Raw genomic sequence first — 21,284 nt, 5'->3', positions numbered from 1 at the left:
GGATAGAGCTGTGAAGAAGGCATATAGTGTGTTAGCTTTTATTAACAGGGGGTTGGAGTTTAAGAGCCGTGGGGTTATGTTGCAACTGTACAGGACCTTGGTGAGACCGCATTTGGAATATTGCGTGCAGTTCTGGTCACCTCACTATAAGAAGGATGTGGAAGCGCTGGAAAGAGTGCAGAGGAGATTTACCAGGATGCTGCCTGGTTTGGAGGGTAGGTCTTATGAGGAAAGGTTGAGGGAGCTGGGGCTGTTCTCTCTGGAGCGGAGGAGATTGAGGGGAGACTTAATAGAGGTTTATAAAATGATGAAGGGGATAGATCGAGTGAACGTTCAAAGACTATTTCCTCGGGTGGATGGAGCTATTACAAGGGGGCATAACTATAGGGTTCATGGTGGGAGATATAGGAAGGATATCAGAGGTAGGTTCTTCACGCAGAGAGTGGTTGGGGTGTGGAATGGACTGCCTGCAGTGATAGTGGAGTCAGACACTTTAGGAACATTTAAGCGGTTATTGGATAGGCACATGGAGCACACCAGGATGGTAGGGAGTGGGATAGCTTGATCTTGGTTTCAGATGAAGGTCGGCACAACATCGTGGGCCAAAGGGCCTGTTCTGTGCTGTAATGTTCTATGTTCTATGTTCTAATACACATCTTTTTAGCCTGTCTTGATGCTCTCTCCACTCCCATTGTTTTGTTTCTTAAAGACTTGATTAGTTGTAAGTATTCGCATTCCAACCATTATTCATGTAAATTGAGTCTGTGTCTTTATAAACTCTGTTTGTGAACAGAATTCCCACTCACCTGAAGAAGGGGCTTAGAGCTTCGAAAGCTTGTGTGGCTTTTGCTACCAAATAAACCTGTTGGACTTTAACCTGGTGTTGTTAAACTTCTTACTGTGTAGCTATTGGGGCAGTGATATTACTGATTCCGGACTCGGTATACAGACAAGTTGAAAACACTGCTGTTGAAGCCTTCAGAAATCACCTTAAGTACTTATATGGGGCAAGTGGTGCCACTGAGAGGATATGTACTGGTAAAGGTACACCTGAGGGACCAGTGTGCAGAACTACTGTTGTACGTGGTCAAGGGTGACTACCCTGCCTTGTATGGATGTTCCAGACTGCAGAAATTAAAATTAAACTTGTGGGGTATGGTAAATAGGCTGGCAGATTCAAGAACAAGTTTACAGGGTGTCCTGGAGAGATGCAATGATGTATTCAAGGAGATCCTGGGTGAGATGAAAGGGGTCAAGATAAAGATTCCACTGAAGTCAGAAGGTCGTCCAAGGAGTCTGAGGCATGTCTGGTGCCGTACGCCATTCGGCAAAGGTGAAGGCCAAATTAGAACGGCTGTCGAGCATGGGGACGCTGGATGCAGTCATGACCAGTGAATGGGCCACCCCAATTGTGCCAGTTTTGAAGACTGACGGCCCGATGAGAATCTGTGGGAACCGTCAACCCAGCACTGTGTGCAGATCAATACCCACTTGCTCTTGTTGAGGATCTGTTTAGTGGATTTGTAGGAGGGAATAAATTTTCAAAGATTCATTTGTCTCAGGTCTATCTCTAAATGGGGATGATGGAAAAGTTCCAACCATCCCTGACAACTCATCGAGGTTTCTTAAGTTACAAACATTTTCCCTTCGGCATCACAACAGCACCAGCCCTTTTCCAGAGGGTTATGTACCAAGTTCTGAGTGGGTAACCTGGGTCCAATGTTACCTGGATGATATTTTGGTGATGGGCTCCACTGAAGAGGAGCATTTGAAGAACCTGAAGAGACCCTCAGAAGGTTGCCGGAGCACAGCCTGCATTTTGGTAGATTGAACTAGGGCGGGACTTACTCAGTTAATAGTAGGGCGTTGGGGAGAGTTACAGAACAAAGACATCTAGGGGTACATGTTCATAGTCCCTTGTAAGTGGAGTCACAGGTGGACAGAGTGGTGAAGAACATTGAATACAGAAGTTGTACAAGACATTGGTAAGGCCACACTTGGAATACTGTGTGCAATTCTGGTCACCCTATTATAGAAAGGATATTATTAAACTAGAAAGAGTGCAGAAATAATTTACTAGGATGCTACCAGGACTTGATGGATTGAGTTATAAGGAGAGGCTGAATAGACTGGGACTTTTTTCTCTGGAGCGTAGGAGGCTGAGGGGTGATCTTAGAGAGGTCTATAAAATAATGAGGGGCATAGACAAAGTAGATGGTCAATATCTTTTCCGAAAGGTAGGGGAGTCTAAAACTAGAGGGCATAGGTTTAAGGCGAGAGGGGAGAGATACAAAAGTGTCCAGAGGGGCAATTTTTTCACACAGAGGGTGGTGAGTGTCTGGAACAAGCTGCCAGAGGTAGTAGTAGAGGCGGGTACAATTTTATCTTTTAAAAAGCATTTAGATAGTTACATGGGTACAATGGGTATAGAGGGATATGGGCCAAATGCGGGCAATTGGGATTAGTTTAGGGTTTTTTAAAAAAAAGGGTGGCATGGGCAAGGGCCTGTTTCCATGCTGTAAACCTCTATGACTCTATGACTATGGCTAAGTTCAGGAAGGGAGAAGCTATGTTGACAAGGAACTACATATCGGGGAAAAATGGGTTCCTGTAACTGTGGTTGCCCAGACAGGGCCAGTGTCATACACTGTACAGACACAGGACAAACTGGTCTGGAGGAGGCACATGGATCAGCTGGTGGCCGCTTCCAAAGCAGGGAAGTCCTCCCCGATCTGGAAATGTTGCAATAGGAGTCTGAGGAACCAAATGCTGAAACTGAGGGACTTCTGACCAGAGAGGAAACATTGGCAGAAGCTGCTGATGATAGTAACTAGGCATGAGAAGAAGTGAGAGCTTCCAGAAATGCTTGGAAGAACACCTGATAAAGATCTCTAGGCAATGAGACGGTCATCTAGGACTGTCATCCTCCAGATAGACTGATTATGTCTATGTAGATTTTTTAATGGATGTTAATATTGTCATTCACAGTTGTTCATGTTTTTAGTATATAGCTGAATTGTGTTAGAAATGTAAACGTATATGGGGGGTTTTGAAGTAAGAGGGGAGGAATGTTATGTATGTTGGAGCATGCCCCTTTTATGAGAGTGGATCAGCTCCACGTGGGTGGAGCTTGTCTAGCCAATGTTGTTCTGACTTTGATACAAAACAGTTTCAGTAATATGCTTCCACTGACCTCATGGTTTTTATTAGTCTTTATATCTTGCCCTTAAATATAACAGTCTCTAAACAATATTGCAGAGAATCAGCAAAGTGAAGCAATGTTGTGCATTCATAAGATGCAAAGCAAAGTGTCACTAATCAATCTCCTGTGTTTAACTCTTGCTTGCCGTATAGCAATTCCCCAGAGCGATAAAACAGTTCAGAGCAATTGGGCACCTGGACAAGCTTTTGACGTGTGTTGCAGTAGTGGTGCTGGACAGTTCCCAGAAGATGAGCCTCAGGCCGTAATCAACGTATAATCTGATTAAACATTGACTCTCATGTATATGAAATCCTGAGGTGGGAGGGCGAGGAGCCTGAGGTAGCGGTACATATTGGTACCGCTGATGTGGGTAGGAAGGGAGAAGGGGTCATGAAAAGGGAGTACAGGGAATTAGGGAGACAGCTGAGAAAGAGGAAAGCAAAGGTAGTAATCTCAGGATTACTGCCTGTGCCACGGGAAGGTGAGGGCAGGAATGGAGTGAGGTGGAAGATGAATGTGTGGCTGAGGGACTGGTGCAGGGGGCAGGGATTCAGGTTCCTGGACCATTGGGACCTCTTTAGGGGCAGGGGTGATCTGTATACAAAAAACGGGTGGAACTTGAATCACACGGGGACCAATATCCTGGCCGGTAGGTTGGCTAAGGTTACTGGGGAGAATTTAAACTAGATAGGTTGGGGGGAGGGGAGCTAGAAGAGTTGACTAGGATCAAGGAACTAATTGATGGGGTGGAGGATGCAGGGGTAAGGGGAATTACAAAATTAATGGTAGAGGAGAGGGTGCAAGTGAATGAAGGCGGTAATTTAGATAAGGGAGTAGAGGGAGAGGGTGTTCGCGACTCATCAAAGCGGGTCCAGATAAAAGCTGGAATAAGGACACTTTGCCTGAATGCACGAAGCATTCGGAACAAGGTAAATGAGTTGATGGTGCAAATCAGCACGAGTGGGTACGATCTAGTGGCCATTACAGAAACGTGGCTGAAAGGTGACCAGGACTGGGAGATGAATATCCAGGGGTATCAGGCGTTTAGGAAGAATAGACAGGAAGGAAAAGGTGGTGGGGTCGCGCTATTAATAAGAGATAATATCAGGGTAGTACTGAGGGATGACATAGGCTCTGAGGAACAAAACGTGGAATCATTATGGGTAGAGATGAGGAATAGTAGAGGGAGAAAGACACTAGTAGGTGTGGTATATAGGCCCCCAAATAATAATGTTGAGGTAGGGAGGGCTATAAACAAGCAGATAAGGGATGCGTGTAAAAACGGAACGGCAATAATCATGGGGGACTTCAACATGCACATTGACTGGCAGACTCAAGTCGGTAAGGGTGGAATGGAGGAAGAGTTCTTAGAATGCTGTCGGGATAGTTTCCTTGAACAGCATGTTACGGAACCGACGAGGGAACGAGCTATTTTGGATCTGGTATTGTGTAACGAGGTAGGTAGAATTAAGGATCTTATTGTGAAGGACCCTCTTGGGTCTAGTGACCACAATATGGTCGAATTTCTGATTCAGATGGAAGAGGAGAAAGTTTGGTCCCAAACCAGTGTCCTCTGTTTGAACAGAGGGAAATATGATAGGATGAGGGATGAATTGGCTAAGGTAGACTGGGAGAGCAGGCTGGCAGGTAGGATAGCTGAGGAACAGTGGAGGATTTTTAAGGAGATCCTTTTCAGTTCTCAGCAAAAATATATTCCAGCAAAAAACAAGGATTGTAAGAAAAGGGAGAACCAGCCGTGGATAACGAAGGAAATAAAGGAGAGTATTAAAATAAAAACAGCTGCGTACAGAGTGGCCAAAAATAGTGGAGAAACAAGTGATTGGGAAAAATTTAAGAAACAACAAAGAGAGACTAAGAAAGCGATAAAGAAAGGAAGGATAGACTATGAAGCTAGGCTAGCAATTAATATAAAAAATGATAGTAAAAGTTTTTATAAATATATAAAAAGGAATAGAGTGGCTAGAGTGAATGTTGGACCCTTGGAGGACGAGAGGGGGGAGTTAATAGTGGGAAATGAGGATATGGCTGAGTCTTTAAATAAGTTTTTTGTGTCGGTCTTCACGGTGGAGGACACAAATAGTTTGCCAAATATTAACGATAGAGGGTTGGCAGCAGGAGAAATACTTAATACAATTAATGTTACCAGAGAGGCAGTGCTGGGTAGACTAATGGGACTGAAGGTGGATAAGTCCCCGGGTCCGGATGGAATGCATCCCAGGGTATTGAAAGAAATGTCAGAGGTAATAGTGGATGCGTTAGTGATTATTTATCAAAACTCGTTGCATTCTGGGGTAGTGCCGGTTGATTGGAAAACGGCTAATGTTACGCCGCTGTTTAAAAAAGGAAGGAGACAAAAGGCGGGTAACTATAGGCCGGTCAGCTTAACGTCTGTAGTAGGGAAAATGCTGGAATCCATTATTAAAGAGGAGATAGCAGGGCATCTGGATAGAAATGGTTCGATCAATCAGACGCAGCATGGATTCATGAGGGGAAAGTCGTGCTTGACGAACATGTTGGATTTTTATGAAGATGTGACTAGGGCGGTTGATGGAGGAGAACCGGTGGATGCGGTGTTTTTGGATTTCCAAAAGGCGTTTGATAAGGTGCCCCATAAAAGGCTACTGAAGAAGATTAGGGCACACGGAGTTGGGGGTAGTGTGTTAAAGTGGATTGGGGACTGGCTATCCGACAGGAAGCAAAGAGTCGGAATAAATGGGTGTTTTTCCGGTTGGAGGAAGGTAACTAGTGGCGTGCCGCAGGGATCGGTACTCGGGCCGCAACTATTTACCATTTATATAGATGATCTGGAGGAGGGGACGGAGTGTAGGGTAACGAAGTTTGCAGACGACACAAAGATAAGTGGAAAAGTGAATCGTGTGGAGGACGGAGAAGATCTGCAGAGAGATTTGGACAGGCTGAGTGAGTGGGCGAGGATATGGCAAATGGAGTATAACGTTGAGAAATGCGAGGTTATACACTTTGGAGGAAATAATAACAAATGGGATTACTATCTCAATGGAAACAAATTAAAACATGCTACCGTGCAAAGGGACCTGGGGGTCCTTGTGCATGAGACGCAAAAGCCCAGTCTGCAGGTACAACAGGTGATCAAGAAGGCAAATGGGATGTTGGCCTATATTGTGAAGGGGATAGAATATAAAAGCAGGGATGTCTTGATGCACCTGTACAGGGCATTGGTGAGGCCGCAGCTGGAATACTGTGTGCAGTATTGGTCCCCTTATATGAGGAAGGATATATTGGCATTGGAGGGAGTGCAGAGAAGGTTCACCAGGTTGATACCGGAGATGAGGGGTTTGGATTATGAGGAGAGGCTGAGGAGATTGGGTTTGTACTCGTTGGAGTTTAGAAGGATGAGGGGGGATCTTATGGAGACTTATAAGATAATGCGGGGGCTGGATAGGGTGGAGGCGGAGAGATTCTTTCCACTTAGTAAGGAAGTTAAAACTAGAGGACACAGCCTCAAAATAAAGGGGGGTCGGTTTAAGACAGAGTTGAGGAGGAACTTCTTCTCCCAGAGGGTGGTGAATCTCTGGAATTCTCTGCCCACTGAGGTGGTGGAGGCTACCTCGCTGAATATGTTTAAAGCGCGGATGGATGGATTCCTGATCGGTAAGGGAATTAAGGGTTATGGGGATCAGGCGGGTAAGTGGTACTGATCCACGTCAGATCAGCCATGATCTTATTGAATGGCGGGGCAGGCTTGAGGGGCTAGATGGCCTACTCCTGCTCCTATTTCTTATGTTCTTATGTTCTTATATTCCAATGACTGTAGTATTACAGTGTTGTGTATGAGGATGCCAGCACCTCGGCTGAAAGCAGCACATCCAGGCACCTGGCCAAAGCAGTCTCGTAGCAGTTGCTCATGAACGGGGTCAGGAAAAATACTTTTATACCCACCTTGCAAGTAGTTGCCAACACAAGAACCAGGGCTGTGAACCCAAAATCGTTGAGTCATTAGCAGAAAGATGTGTTTAAGAAGGAGCTAATAACATGGCAGGCTCAAGATCAGTAGGTTTATTGTACACTAGAAATTGTAATGCATAAGCCATGATTTAAGCCATGGGTTTCCCCTCCGGGTGCTCCGGTTTCCTCCCACAGTCCAAAGATGTGCGGATTAGGTTGATTGGCCAGGTTTAAAAAATTGCCCCTTAGAGTCCTGGGATGCATAGGTTCGAGGGATTAGCGGGTAAAATATGTGGGGGTAGGGCCTGGGTGGGATTGTGGTCGGTGCAGACTCGATGGGCCGAATGGCCTCCTTCTGCACTGTAGGGTTTCTATGATTTGAGCCTTTGAATGTATATAATAGTGAATCTCCAAAAGGAGTTAAAGATTGTTACAAATAAAAAGCAAAAAATTATATCTTTAACATGATAAAAAAAAAGATGAGTCCTGATTCTTGCCCGTTTCTCAGCGATACTGCAGAGAGCAGGCCATCAGGAAGATAGAGCCTGGGTTCATTGTTGCTGGCATTATTGCATACAGACATGAGAAAGGAAGATTGTGACAGAGGAGCTGGCTCACACCATCAAAATCTTCAAGACTTTGGTTTGATTTATTGTCACATATATTGGCATACAGTGAAAAGCATTGTTTATTGCGCACTATACAGTATACTGTTCATAGAGTACATAGGGGAGAAGGAAAGAAAGTGCATGCAGAATATAATGTTACAGTCATAGCTAGGGTGTGGAGAAAGATCAGCTGAATATAAGCTAGGTCCATTCAAAAGTCTGATTGTAACAGGAGGAAGCTGTTCTTGAGTCGGTTGGTACGTGATCTCAGACTTTTGTATTTTTTTCCTGACGGAAGAAGGTGGATGAGAGAATGTCCAGGGTGTGTGGGGCCCTTGATTATGCTGGCTGCTTTTCCGAAGCAGCAGGAAGTGTAAACGGAGTCAATGGCTGGGAGGCTGGTTTGCATGATGGACTGGGCTATGTTCACAACCCTTTGGAGTTTGTTGTGGTCTTGGTCAGAGCAGGAGCCATACCAAGCTGTGATACATCAGGAAAGGATGCTTTCTATGGTGCATCTGTAAAAATTGGTGGGAGTCATAGCGGACATGTCGAATTTTCTTAGCCTCCTGAGAAAATAGAGGCTTTGGTGGCTTTCTTAACTATAGCAGTGGCGTAGAGGGACCAGGACAGGTTGTTGGTGATCTGGACACCTAGAAACTTGAATCTCTCGACCATTTCCACTTCATTCCCGTTGATGTAGACAGGGACATGGCCTCCACTATGCTTTCTGAAGTCGATGACTATCTCCTTTATTTTACTGCCCCTCCGGCAGTCACTGCTTCCACAAGAGCACGGAGGCAGTCATCTGAGAAATGGGTGTCTCGTTGCCCACCTGGAGTGTTGGCAGGTGCTGATGCTATGATGCAGTCCCTCCCTCTGTCTCCTTGGAAGTCTTCAGTGGTCTTGGACAGCCGCCTTTAAATGTTCCATTGATCACCATTGAGCCCAGCACCCGCTACACTCCCACCTGCCTCACAGACCCTTTCCAGACCCATTTCATGCTGGCTGGCACTTAATTATCCAGCCAGTGTAACGTGGTGTTCTTTCCAGGACCTCGGGCAGAGCTGGGAAATGAGGATGCTTCCAGTCCCATCTGCCATTCATGATTATCACGTGTAAAACTCTCACATATGTCTCTGGTGGGGTTTTATGTTTGCATTTACTCAACAATGTATGAATATATACATATAGTAAAACAATACTGATCGATAAGGGAATTAGGGGATATGGGGAGCAGGCGGGTAAGTGGAACTGATTTGCTTCAGATCAGCCATGATCTTGTTGAATGGCGGGGCAGGCTCGAAGGGCCAGATGGCCTACTCCTGCTCCTATTTCTTATGTTCTTATGTTCTTAATACATGTATGAAATGAGAAGTTAATTGGATTATTGAATTGACTGTGTGAAGGTTGGTTACTTGCCTAGTTTGGGTATGATTGTGGATTACAGATTGTTAAGTTGTAGATACCACAGATGTTAACCTTTGGCTTGAGTGGTTCTACTGGGGTAGGATGTGCAAGTTTAGTATCTGGCGCTGATACAGTCTAAGGATCACCAAGCTCATAACTGCAGCTCTCTGCTGCTCCTAACTGTTTTCCTTCCATCAGTTTTGAACAGCTTATCCACATATGTCACGTAATTCTGAATAACTTAATTAATTGCAATGTCAATGAAAATATCACAGAGATAATGACAGCACCTGTTAGTGGTGTTTCTGAAAGCGTGGTGATTGGAGCTGAGAGTATTTTCGGTCTGATTCACAGACAGTAGGAACGTTTACAGATTGTGGACCCATCTGTCTCCACTATCTTGCATCAGCCTAAGGAAACAAGTAGAATAAAAACATATGAGAGCACCGTGAAGGGGAGAGAGAGATTTGTCAGCCCAGTGTCACCTCAGGCAACATTAAAATTTGTTAAAAATGAGGCCTGGTTCCCTCTGTCCACACATTGTTTTGATGTTGCAATTGACTCATTTAAACATGATACATTTCACATTGTACCCAATTACTCATTCCTTGGGGGGAATTCTCCCAAACAAATTCTAACTGCCAAATTTGCATAAAAACTGGAGTAAATCCTGCATTTTTTTTCAGTGGGACTTTCAAAATGAATCTCCTACACTCCGTGATTCACGCTTGTGCATCACAGAGTGCCCTATGAAAAGCTGGGGCGGAGCCACTGCTCATGCACCGATCTGCCATAGCGGAGATCAGCGCATGCACAGTAACTGGCACTGCCAGCCTCCCAGTCGCAATCCAACCCTGATCGCTGTCCACCCTCCCTCTGCCACAGATCCTGATGCACAGTGGCAGTGGGACCCCCACCCCCACCCCATTGGCACTGCCTAATGTCCAGTGGGCAGTACCAAGGTACCCCTGGGCATTGTCAGTTTGCGCCTTGGGCAGTGCCAGGACTAAGCTCGCACTGCCAGGCTGGCAATGCCCAGGGGATACCTCTCCCCTTACCCCCAACCTCCTGGGGAGCCTCCATGGCTCCCCATCACTCCAGCGGGGTTGGTCCACCAGCTCCCTGTTAGTGGGGAGCTATTGTAAACCCTGCTGGAGTGATACACTCCTGGCGTGGGGCCAGAACGAGGCTAGTGGGCCTGGAAACTTCAGTCCCGGGCCTGCTAATGATATGTAAATGCTGCTTTAAATATTTTAATCAGCTCGCGTTGATTTCCGGAAATCTGGATAGCAAATGTGGTCCCGTTATTTAAGAAGGGTAGCAAGGATAACCCGGGTAATCATAGGCCGCTGAGCTTGATTTCTGTGGTAGGGAAATTGTTGGAGAAGATTCTTAGAGATAGGATGTAGGCGCATTTCGAGCTGAATAATCTCATTAGCGATAGACAGCATGGTTTTGTATGAGGGAGGTCATGCCTCACAAATTTGGTTGAGTTTTTTGAGGAGGTGACAAAAACGATTGACGAGGGAAGGGTCGTGGATGCCGTCTATATGGATTTTAGTAAAGCGTTTGACAAGGTCCCTCATGGCAGGCTGGTGCAAAAGGTTAAGTCTCATGGGATAAAAGGTGAGCTAGCTAGATGAGTGGAGAACTGGCTTAGCCATAGAACACAGTAAGAAGTTTAACAACACCAGGTTAAAGTCCAACAGGTTTATTTGGTAGCAAAAGCCACACAAGCTTTCGGAGCTCCAAGCCCCTTCTTCAGGTGAGTGGGAATTCTGTTCACAAACAGGGCATATAAAGACACAGACTCAATTTACATGAATAATGGTTGGAATGCGAATACTTACAGCTATTCAAGTCTTTAAGAAACAAAACAATGTGAGTGGAGAGAGCATCAAGACAGGCTAAAAAGATGTGTATTGTCTCCAGACAAGACAGCCAGTGAAACTCTGCAGGTCCAGGCAATTGTGGGGGTTACAGATAGTGTGACGTGAACCCAATATCCTGGTTGAGGCCGTCCTCGTGTGTGCGGAACTTGGCTATCAGTTTCTGCTCAGCGACTCTGCGCCGTAATAAAAGGTAATATTTAGCCATAGAAGACAGAGGGTAACAGTGGATGGGTCTTTTTCCGGTTGGAGGTCTGTGACTAGTGGTGTTCATGGTAAGAAGTTTAACAACACCAGGTTAAAGTCCCAACAGGTTTATTTGGTAGCAAAAGCCACAAGCTTTCGGATCCTTAAGCTCCTTCTTCAGGTGAGTGGGAATTCTGTTCACAAACAGGGCATATAAAGACACAAACTCAATTTACACAATAATACAGACTAGTGGTGTTCCGCAGTGCTCTGTACTGGGACCTCTGCTGTTTGTGATATATATAAATGATTTGGAGGAAGATGTAGCTGGTCAGTAAGTTTGCGAACGACACAAAGATTGCTGGAGTTGCGGATAGTGATGAACATTGTAGAGAATGCAGCAGGATATAGATAGGCTGGAACATTGGGCGGAGAAATGGCAGATGGAATTTAATCCAGATAAATGCGAAGTGATGCATTTCGGTAGATCTAATGTAAGGGGGAGCTATACAATAAATGGCAGAACCATCAGGAGTATAGACACACAGAGGGACCTGAGTGTACAAGTCCACAGATCCTTAAAGGTGGGAGCACAGGTGGAGAGGGTGGTCAAGAAGGCATATGGCATGCTTGCCTTTATTGGACGGGGCATAGAATATAAAAGTTGGCATATGATGTTGCAGCTGTGTAGAATGTTGGCTAGGCCACATTTGGAATACTGCGTCCAGTTCTGGTTGCCACACTACCAGAAGGACGTGGAGGCTTTGGAGAGAGTACAGAAAAGGTTTACCAGGATGTTGCCTGGTCTTAGCTATGAGGAGAGATTGGGTAAATTGGGGTTGTTCTCCCTGGAAAGACGGAGGATGAGGGGCGACCTAATAGAGGTGTATAAAATTATGAAGGGCATAGATAGGGTGAACAGTGGGAAGCTTTTTCCCAGGTCGGCGGTGACGAACACCAGGGGTCACGGGTTCAAGGTGAGGGGGGCAAGGTTCAACACAGATATCAGGGGGACGTATTTTACACAGAGGGTGGTGGGGGCCTGGAATGCACTGCCAAGCAAAGTGATTGAGGCGGACACGCTGGGATCGTTTAAGACTTATCTAGATAGCCACATGAACAGACTGGGAATAGAGGGATACAAACGAATGGTCTAGTTGGGCACATGAGCGGCGCAGGCTTGGAGGACCGAAGGGCCTGTTCCTGTGCTGTATTGTTCTTTGTTCTGTCGGCCGGAGACGCGTGGAGACCGTGCCGACCCTTGTGTTCAGACCAAGCAATGTGGCTTACTTTTTTGAATTGTGCTCTTTATTAAAAAAGAAGATTCGCTCATGGTACTACCTCAGTAAATGTTGCCTTCCTGGATTCCAACGTATCAGGTAGCAAGCATGGGTATCTGATTTTCTCCTGATTAGGTTGGAGATTGACTGTCACCTGAAGCATTATGATCACATTGTGAAAAACAGTGCAAATTAAGGGGAGATATCATCAAAGTGTTCATATTATGAGGAGTTTCGATAAATAAGGAGAAACTATTTCTATTGGGAGAACGATCAGTGCCAGATGACACAGATTTTAATTAAACGGAGAGTAGATGAGGAGAAGTCATTGTAGCGAGTTGTTATGATCTGGAATTCACTGCCTGAAAGGGTGATGAAATTCAATAACAACTTTCAAAGGGGGATCAGATAGATATGGTCTATAGAGCTGGAACATTTGTCCCAGTTCAATTTACCCACTCAGTGCGATGGTGAATATAAACAGGTTCGTATTCTGAGAAGATGGTGGTGAAGTGGTAATATCAGTGCACTTGTAATCCAAATGCCCAGGCTAATGTTCTGGGGACAGGGCTTCAAATCCTACCAGGGCAGCTAATGGTATTTAAATTCAAGTAATAATCTGAAATTGAAAAACCAGTGTCAGCAGTGTTGCACCACGAAAGGTGCTGTATTTAAATTGAGATGTTAAACTAAGGCCTCATCTGCTCTCATAGAATCATAGAATCCCTACAGTGCAGAAATGAGGCCATTCTGCCCATCGAATCTGCATCGATCACAATCCCACCCAGGTCCTATCCACACATCCCCATGCATTTACCCTAGCTAGTCCCCCTGACACTAAGGGGCAATTTAGCATGGCCAATCCACCCAACCCGCACACCTTTGGACTGTAGGAGGAAACTGGAGCACTCGGAGGAAACACGCAGACACGGGGTGAATGTGCAAACTCCACACAGACAGTGACCCAAGCCGGCAATCAAACCCGGGTCCCTGGCACTGTGAGGCAGCAGTGCTAACCACGTGTGCCATCATGCCAGCCCTGCTCTCACAGGTAAGTACTAAAGATCTCATGGTTCTCCCTGAATTTTGTCCTGGCCAGTGTTTCCTTTATTCATTCATGGAATGTGGGTGTCACGAGTAAGGTCAGCATTTGTTGCCCACTCTTTATTACCTTTCAAAGTAGTTAAGAGTCTAGTCACAACCAGTTAAGATAGTAAATTTCCCTCCCTAAAGGACAATAGTGAACCAGATAAATTTTTACAACAATCAGCAATAATTTAATGGTTACTGTGGCTGAGATTACGGCCCAGCTTTTGCTGCGATGAAGAGCCTCTCTGTGGTATCTCATCTTCCATGAAAATAGTGGAAATGGCTGAAAATCCTAAGTCTCACCTGACATTTTTACATTGCGGGACTGGAGTGCGGCCAGGAGTCGCATACTTATGTTTTACAGAGGCAGCTGGCTGTTTGAATCATCAGCTGAAGTGGTAGGCGTGTGAAACCAGGCATGGGCAGATTAGATTTGGTAAGAGCTGGTCTGAACTTGGTAGATTTGTTTGGATAGCTAGGTACCCCTTTGGAGAAGTAAGGTATCCTATGGAATGTTAAAAATAAACATGATTGTGTGTAAAAAGTGCATAAACTTATTGGAACTGTCAAAGTTCATTGGTGATATCAAAGCTGTCAATGGAATTAATTCTGCTGGGCTTTAAATTTAAAAAAAATCCGGAGTTATAAAAAAAACAGTGCTTTATACTTCATTCTGTATGCTGACATAAGCCTGATGGTTGTCATAGGATTTGTGCTGAAATGATTGATTTTATAAACTAATATTATCGCTGTGGTATGCCTGCCTGTTAAGTGAGCAGCTTGATTGACAGCTCCAAATGGTTATAGAATAGAAGTGTTCATTTTCATAAGAGATTAGTTGAAGGAATTTCTATGTATTGAATTTTTTTAAAATCTGAGTATTTTTTGTTTAAAATAGTGATGTAATAAATAGACATGTCAGTTTATTTTGTAAATGGTCTGCATGGCTACCCTGAGAAAATCCTGAGATTTCCTATGCTGGATTCTAGATAAGTTGGCATTGACGAGTTAAGGGCAAAGGGTGGTGGTGAGATATGAGTTGGACTAAGTTGACATAAGGGATATAAAGGGCCTTGGGGTTGTGGGGGCACAGGGGGTATAAGGAACTATGTCAGGTGTTTAGGGGATGTGGGTTGGCGTCGGAGTATGAAGGGCTATGGGGTTGGGTAGTGCGGAGTGTTGCACAAGGGTTTTGAGGGCAGTGGAGTGGGGGGGTGGTGTGAGATGACATTGGTTGGTATGGATGGAACACTGGGGGTATGTGAAGGAGTTAGGGATGATGGTTGCAGGTGGGGCTGTTTTTTGTTTTAAATATTTTTACCGATTTCAAGACGTGCCAGAACACAGAACCTTTCACTCAGCCCATTGCTGCACCCGGCAGCCTCCCGCAATGTTCCAGGGGCAGCCTGCCTGACTTCTAATCCAGCCCATCTTCCCAGAATGAAAGTTGAAACCGCAGACCGCCATTTTAAAGGTTGCGAGCTGGGAGTTCTCCAGTTTCTGCACACCCAGCCTGGGAGCGAAAATCTGAGCTAAATTTTCATTCCTTTTTTTTAATGAATTAAATTGAAACTCCAGCTGCCATAGTGTGATTTGAAGTTGTCACCCTGGAGAATTTGCCTGGGCCTCTGGATTACAAGTCCAGTGACATTACTGCTACACCATTGTCTCCCTATTGTTTACTCAAGCAACCAATGTCACCCATTATATGGCTATTATCATAGTTGCTGTCTAATGCTCCCCACTTCCCTAGTCATGAACTTGTATCTTTATATTTCTCTCTTATCTCCCCTCATGCCCTCTCTGAGCTCATCTTATCCATGAGACCTGCCTCCTGCTCTCTTTAACCTATTCCCACTAAATTACTGACCACCAAACTTCCCATCTGGCTTCAATGTTAGCTGACTTTGTTAACAGTCCTTCTCCGCAGGTAATGTCTCTCACTCCTTCAAATCAGCCACAAACACCCCCTCCTTAAAACTAACACTTGAACCTTCCCTCCTGACAAGCCGCATGAGGAGACATTTGGGTAGATGGCTAAAAGCTTGGGAAAAGGACTATCTTCAAACAGAAAAGCGAGGTAGAGTAATGGAGAGAGGAAATTCCAGAGTTTAGGGCCCAAGTGCATGTGGTGGAGAAATTAAAATCGGGGATGTTCAGAAGCCATCATTAGGGGAACAGTGATATCACAGATGGCTGCAAGGCTAGAGCAGATTACAAAGACTGCAGGCAAGTTGAGAAGGACAAGGAGAGCTAGTTTGCTCATCATATTCACTTAGGATGTTATTTGTGACTTTGATATGTTTGATATTACAAATTATTGCCCCATCTTCCTTACTTCCTTCTCAAATCCTTGAATATGCTGTTGGCCCCCAAATTTGTGCCCATCTTTCTCAGAACTCTTTTTGAATCCCTCCAATCAGATTTCCACCTCACCGCAGTACTGAAACAGTTCATATCAAAGTCACAAATGACACCCTTAATTTACTCCGGAACTTGGTTCATTCAACAAAGCTAAGAACCAAAACTTATGATGACTTGACAAAAATCTTTGAAGAACATTACTCGCCAAAGACACTGATCATTGCAGAACAGTTCAGGTTTCACCGAAAAAATCAAGTGGAAGGCAAAAGCATAGCTGAATTTATGGGAACCTTGAAAAGGCTGGCACAACAGTGTGAATTTGGTGAATCATTAGAAGATACTCTTCGAGATCGTCTGGTTTGTGGTCTCCAAATTGAGGCTATCAATTGAAGATTGCTAACCGGACATGCTTTGACTTTAAAGACAGCATTAGAAATCACGATGTCGATGGAACTGGCTGCTAAAGTGGTTTCACAATTTGGTGCAGGAATGAGGATCCACAAGTTGGGAACTGCCCATAAGTCAAAACAGCAACAAGTATGTCACAGATGTGCCAAAATGGGCCATTCAGTGAGTGAATGCTGGAGCAAGGATAGTAAATGCAAGAATTGTGGCAAAATGGGTCACATTGCAAAAGCTTGTTGGGCTAGCTTCCCCTGACAAGACTATTCAGAAGAAGAATCTGGGTACCTACAAGAAGAAGAACAAGTTACAAAAAAATTTACAATATGGGAGGAAAGAATTACGACTGAAGAAGAGAATGTCCAGAAATATGATGGAGTTCCAATTGAACATCTTATCCATACAGGGTGCATCACACAGATTCTAGGTGATTCCGAAGTTCAGGGGACAATATGTTAGGATGGAGGTTGATACTGGTGCTGCTATATCTTTAATTCCTGAGACTACATACCAACAAAAGCTGAAATGTTTTGCTTTGAAAACAGCTGATGTGATTTTAAGGGCAGACACGGAAGAGATCGTGTCGTTAAAAGATTACATCATGGTCAATGTAGAATTGAGTATTCAAATAGTGGTAATTTTACAGCTCTAGTTGGGAGAATGCTATGGAGAAGATAAAGCTTAACTGGAGTGCTGTCAACATACTGGTCAATGTCAAAACAGATCTAAAAAATCAAAACAGCACCTTCTGGATAAATACAAGAGACACTTGAAGGGAGTTCAAATGGAACGCAAGATAAAATCTAATAGTCAACCAAAATTCTCAAAGCAAGAGTGGTGCCATGTGCAACTCATCATAGAATCATAGAATCATAGAAACCCTACAGTGCAGAAGGAGGCCATTCGGCCCATCGAGTCTGCACCGACCACAATCCCACCCAGGACCTACCCCCACATATTTTACCCGCTAATCCCTCTAACCTACACATCCCAGGACTCGAAGGGGCAATTTTTAACCTGGCCAATCAACCTAACCCGCACATCTTTGGACTGTGGGAGGAAACCGGAGCACCCGGAGGAAACCCACGCAGACACGAGGAGATTGTGCAAACTCCACACAGACAGTGACCCGAGCCGGGAATCGAACCCGGGACCCTGGAGCTGTGAAGCAGCAGTGCTAACCACTGTGCTACCGTGCATCCCAAGGTTGAGGAAGAATTAATACGACTTGTTAACATTGGTGTGTTAGAGCCAGTTACAATGAGCCACTGAGCTACCCCCATCGTATCTGTCATGAAGCCAGATGGTTGTTCACATTTATGACAATTTAAAAACCACCATAAATCCAGTGTTGTGTGCTGATTGATATCTGCTTCCTTTAATGTTTGTTAGGTTATCAGGCGGGCAGAAATTCAGCAAGATTAATCTTTCACAAGCATATTTACAGATGAATGTAGCCACTAAACCACAACTGTTGCTTAGCATTGTTACTAATGAAGATCTTTTTCATTATAAAAGATTTCCTTTGGAATAACATACATACCAGCCCATTCTAAAGATCAATGGATCAGATTGTAAGTGGTCTCTCTGGTGTATAGTCTTACCTGGATGATATTCTAATTACACGTCCAGGGAAAAAGAATACTTGAATAATTTAGAAGCAACATTGGAACATCTTCAAGCACTTGGTCTGCATATCAAGAAAGAAAAGTGTGACTTTTTCCAGACATCAATCCAGTATTTGGGTCACGTTATTGATAGTAGAAGGTTTACATAAAGCACCTAAAATAATGAATGCTATTTAGAAGCACCACATCTGACGAAGTGACGCAGTTGAGTCTGGTCTCAGATTAGTAAATTATTATGAGCAATTTTTTCCTAACTTAGCAAATTATTGAAGCCATTGCATAACTTATGATGTGTGAAACGGTCATGGGACTGGACAACAGAATGTGAGAAAACATACAAGGATGTCAAAGATGTTTTACAGAAGTCTTAAATATTGGATCATTTTAATCCAAAGATACCATTACTGCAAGTTTGTAACCCTTCACCTTATGGTGGAAGGGCAGTCATTTCGCATATACCTTCAGGGGAAGAATAATAATTATTCAAGTGTTCAATACGGACAAGTGTTACCATTAGACTTCCCTTGTCAGTAATGGCACCACAACATTTGATTGGATCCACCAGTCCATTATGACAGGCCACATAATCACCGCACTAACCCAGGCATCCCTTCCCAGTGTCAAGTCCCTCAAAGAAGGCAGTGACCCAACAGCAGGAGAATGCAGCGCCAGGAACAGTCAGTGTATCACTTGGCTGTCTTACCTTCTGGTTCCAACTCTTTTTCCTCCTTCTGGCCCCAGTTGTTTTGTCCCTTTGCCCTGGTTCTTTTACCTCTTCTGCCTGGGTTCCATTGCTGCTTAGCCCAGTGCCTTCATCTATGTAGCCGCAGAGCCTTCAGCCCTGTGGCCCCGGAGCCTTCACCCTTTGTCCCTGGAGCTGTCAACCCTGTGGAGTTACAATAATTAGATGCAAATAAATGGAAAATAGGTTCGCAACATGACATGGTGGAAAATGTGGCCTGCCACTAACAGAGGGTAGGGGAATGATCACGGCAATATTTTCCACCAACGTAAAATGTGATCTGGGCCTCTTGCGAGACTTTTTGCTCCTGTCGACAAATTTGCATGGGAAAAGTGGGAGCGGAAAATCATGTCTCTGAGTTTGAACTAGGCATAAACCAATTCGTCCTAAATCAGTGCAAATAGTTTGTTCATTACCCCATTGTGGCTAAGATCAAGTGTAGTGTCGGCACCCCATTGTCGGCCGCACTTGGTCGAGGTCATTGGGTTACGCTGAGGCTTCATATGTTTCATATGAAGCAATTTTTAAAAGCGGCATCTCGGCCTTTTGGCTAAGATGCAAATGAGCTCAAGTCTTGGAGGAGGATCCTCCCCCTTCTCCAATCAGCTTGACCCATGTAGATCAGGCCCAGGACAGGGTGGTTTTGGTCTCCCGTACTGTCTTGTCAGCCTGGATCTGAAATGTCTCAACTTGTTGAGACTCTGAATTGGATTTGATTTGATTGAATTGGAAAAGTATTTTAAAAAAAATTACCCCATTGTTTAGCCATGATTTAGGACTTTGTGATCATTCTAGGAGGAGAGTCGAAGTAGATCATGTGACTGCCTATAGACAATGAGACTAATAGGATAATCATCTCAAGGCGCATAGACAAGCTCAAGCAGACTACACTAACCATGAGCTGCAGAACATCAGCAACAGTAAAGGCAGTAGACCCCTACCTTCTTAAAGCTGGAGACTTTTAATTCTATAAGGTCTGCCTGCCTGATACATATTACAAGCCCACTGATAAAGAAATTTCATCTCCTGGTTAGAAGAAACTACAATTGACTAACTTCATGACTTGAAAAACATCCATCCTTTCAAGGGAATCCTACAATTTTCCCTGATATACAACCATAATTATTGAAATCCTTCCCAAGTGAAAATGCTGACTTCACTGGGCCCGCAGTGGCAGTTTTCCTACGATGACCTGAATTCTGAAGTACTTGTAAATGTGCACAATTCTCTTGTATTGTGTCTTTTTTGCGTGTGTGTGCGTGAGTGAACTAGTGTTTACATGTTTGGGACTATCTCATAAATAAATAGTTCTCTTTAATTAAATGCACAAAAGCTTGCTGCTAGTATTTGAATTGACTGCCCACACCCCGGGACTGAGGAGCACACGCATCCTTCTTTTGAAAACATTGCACTGCTTACAGGCAATAAAGGAAAGGACACAAGGGTTTCAGTTCTCTCCTGACCCTGTCCATGACATATGGCTCAAAAGCAATTTGCAGAGAGTGTTGATTGATGTATTTGATTTGAACAGAAATGGAGAATGGATTGCAAGTGAAACAGTTCCTATTATTTCAATAATCAGCTCTGACAAAGGGTCACCCAGATTCAACATTGGCTCTGTTCTCTCTCCACAGATGCTGTCAGACCTGTTGAGGTTTTCCAGCACTTTCTACTTTTGTTCCTATTATTTCAACATAATTTGCTGACTAATCAGTGCAACCAGTAAATGCCTTTTGCATCTGAATCTGAAAATACTGAATGTTTTAAATTGAAATTATTTTCAATTAATATTTTCCATACATTAAGCTGATCAAATATTCTGAATATTTTTTCATTATGTTGTCCTGTGCTAGGATGTGAAAGACTTACCAGGTATAATTGTACCCATGGAGAAAAAAGTGTGGTGACCATCTTTTAAAATATGAGGGGAGAATTTACCAAAAAAATTCTAAGTGCCAAACAAGTGTGAAAATGGGAGAAATTTGCTCCATTTTTTGGGCACTTAAAAGTCGAATCTTACTGGACTGTGCCAAAAGAAATCTTGACAAACTTGAAATTTGCCAGTAGGGGGAGTGAGCAGGGCCTAAATCACCCAAAAGCTGGCTAATAGCAGCAGAGGGCACCATTGCAGAGAGACCTGGGGGTCCTTGTGCATGAATCACAAAAACTCAGTTTGCAGGTGCAGCAGATAATCAAGAAGGCAAATGGAATGTTGGCCTTTATCGCGAGAGGGATGGAGTATAAAAGCAGGGAGGTCATGCTGCAACTGTACAGGGTACTGGTGAGGCTGCACCTAGAGTACTGTGTACAATTTTGGTCCCCTTATTTAAGAAAGGATATATTAGCTTTGGAGGGGGCACAGAGAAGGTTCACCAGGTTGATTCTGCAGATGAGGGGTTAGCTTATGAGGAGAGATTGAGTAGACTGGGCCTGTACTCATTGGAGTTTAGAAGGTTGAGGGGAGATCTCATAGAGACATATAAGATAACGAAGGGGCTAGACAGGGTAGAAGCAGCGAGGTTATTTCCACTTACAATGG

General features: G+C 44.2%; 1 protein-coding gene and 1 long non-coding RNA gene across 2 annotated transcripts in view; one reads left to right on the top strand and one right to left on the bottom strand.

The window, feature by feature from the left end:
• Nucleotides 1–21,284, top strand: part of cacna2d2a (calcium channel, voltage-dependent, alpha 2/delta subunit 2a) — a 1,197,503-nt gene that overhangs the window by 467,894 nt on the left and 708,325 nt on the right. The window lies entirely within an intron of this gene.
• The window catches only part of LOC144491463 (uncharacterized), a 90,235-nt gene that overhangs the window by 8,140 nt on the left and 60,811 nt on the right, over nt 1–21,284 (bottom strand). The window contains exons 2-3 of the long non-coding RNA XR_013497450.1: nt 18,707–18,889; nt 9,456–9,575 (exon numbers count right to left, since the gene is read on the bottom strand). This is a non-coding gene — a long non-coding RNA (uncharacterized LOC144491463). The remainder of the gene's footprint in view (nt 1–9,455; nt 9,576–18,706; nt 18,890–21,284) is intronic.

Source organism: Mustelus asterias, chromosome 3 (assembly GCF_964213995.1).
Source record: "Mustelus asterias chromosome 3, sMusAst1.hap1.1, whole genome shotgun sequence".
Taxonomy (NCBI): Eukaryota; Metazoa; Chordata; class Chondrichthyes; order Carcharhiniformes; family Triakidae; genus Mustelus; species Mustelus asterias.
The sequence above is the reverse complement of the archived record's forward strand: the minus strand, read 5'-3'. Positions and strand labels throughout refer to the sequence as shown.